Genomic DNA, 2,374 nt, shown 5'->3' on the forward strand with positions numbered 1-2,374 from the left:
TAGGAGCTTTTATGACTTTCTTTGACATACTATACTATGACTTTTTTTGACATAGTAAAATGTGACTTTTTTCGACATACTATACTATGACTCTAATGACTTTTTTCGACATATTACACTAGGATGTTTTCATGCCTTTTTTTGATATATATGACTAGGACTTTTTTGACATATCGTGTTATGAGTTTTATTTGACTTTTTTGACATACTATACTAGGACTTTTTTTTTTGTGCACTTTTTGTAAAAATTTACCCTGATTTATTTTTACTTTTTTCAACATGTTAAAATAACTTTCGACTTTTTTCGACAAGCTATGCCATGACTTTCTTCGACATACTATATTAAAACTTTTTAAACATGCCATACTATGACGGTTTTAAACTTTTTTCGACTATACTATGACGTTTTCATGACTTTTCGACATACTAATCCATGAATTTGTTATAACTAGGACATTTTTTATGACTTTGTTTGACATACCTTGCTATGACTTTTATTTGACTTTTTCAACATACTATAACTTTTTTTTTACTTTTTTCAACATATTAAAATAACTTTTTAACTTTTTTCGACAAGCTATGCCATGACTTTTTTCGACATACTATACTATGGCTTTTTTTGACATACCAAACTATGACTTTTACTTTTTAGACATCCTATATACTACGACTTTTTTTATGACTTTTCAACATACCTAGGACCTTTTATGACTTTTTTCAACAGACGATGCTACGACTTTTTAACTTTTTTTGACAAACTATCATGACTGTTTTTGACTTTTTTGACATACTATATACTATGACCTTTTTAGACATACTATACTATGACTTTGACTTACTATACTCTGTTGTTACTATGTTCTGTGTGTTTATCTGTGTCTGTTTCTGTGTATCTTGTTTGTGAGCTGCAGACAGTGTTCTTGCTGTTGTGTTTTTTGTTGTGTCTCCCTCCTTCCCGTATTTCCTCTCTTTGTTTTAGAGTGAAACATTTGATCGCAAGGAAGGATTGTGGAAAAGGTGGACTGTGCTTTCTTTGGTGTGTGTATTGTACTTCTCTGTATGTTGTCATCTGGACCAATGTTTTCACTTTTGTTCAAATAAAAAAAAAAATGAAATGGATCACAAAAACATTAAATGTGTTTTTCTTTGGTGTGTTATGTTTGTACTTCTTTTTAAAAGTTACACAAGACAGAAACTTCTTAACATCATACAATAAGACTTGGTTTTATGATACCTGTGTTTAACACTATTTGACTTTTTTCAACATACTAAACTATAACTTTTTTCCTGACATACTATACTATGACTTTTTTTTTTAACATACTTTAGTTTTACTTTATTTTCTTGACATGCTATGACCTTTGTTGACCTTTTTTAACATACTACACTATGACTTTTTTCTATACTGTGAATGTTTTTAGTTTTTTTACCTGCATTTTTTGGATATACATACATATATATACACTTTTTTCTACATACTATACTACAACAATTTTAGGCTCTGACTTTTTCATGATTTTTTTTTACATACACACTATACTATGAATTTTTTGACACATGATACTGTGACATTTTTAGGCTTTTTTGACATACTATACCATGACTGTTTCATGATTTTTTTTGGACATACTATGACTTTTTTTGACATACTGTACTATGACTTTTTTGACACACCATACTATGACATTTTTAGGCTTTTATGACATACTATACTATAACATCTTCAGGATTTTTTTTTGACTTACTATCCTATGACTTTTTTTCAACATACTATACTATGACTTTTTGTGACATACTATACTATTACTTTTATTGTGACTTTTTATTGTCACAATTTACTTATTGTGACTTTTTCCGACTGTTTTCAAAATACTATTGTATGACTTTTTTTTTTAACTTTCTCAACATACCATACTATGAATTTTTATGACATTTGCTTTGGCAACAATGTCTAACACTTGTACATGAATAAAAATAAGTTTCAATGTGTTATAAGTCACACACAACAGAAACTTCTTGACACTATACAATAACACTTGGTTTCATCCTACCAGTGTGTGACACTATTTTAATAAATAAACATTTTTCAACATACCCACCATGCTATCCTATGACTTTTTGGACATGCAACATACAACTTGACTTTTTTTTAGATTATGTTTTGGGAAATCTTTGGACAGATTTTGGACAGGACAGATGAAGACATCAAAGGCGAGAGAGAGAGGTAGAATGACACGCAGCAAGGGGCTGCAGGTTAGTGTCAAGTCCGGGCCTGCTACGTTGAGGAGTAAACCTCAACATATGGGCGACTGCTTCACCAACTGATCTATCTGGGCGTCCATTTGACATTTGTTTTAGCAATAATGTGTAACAC

The sequence above is a fragment of the Etheostoma cragini genome, chromosome 21 (assembly GCF_013103735.1).
Source record: "Etheostoma cragini isolate CJK2018 chromosome 21, CSU_Ecrag_1.0, whole genome shotgun sequence".
In the NCBI taxonomy this organism is placed as follows: domain Eukaryota; kingdom Metazoa; phylum Chordata; class Actinopteri; order Perciformes; family Percidae; genus Etheostoma; species Etheostoma cragini.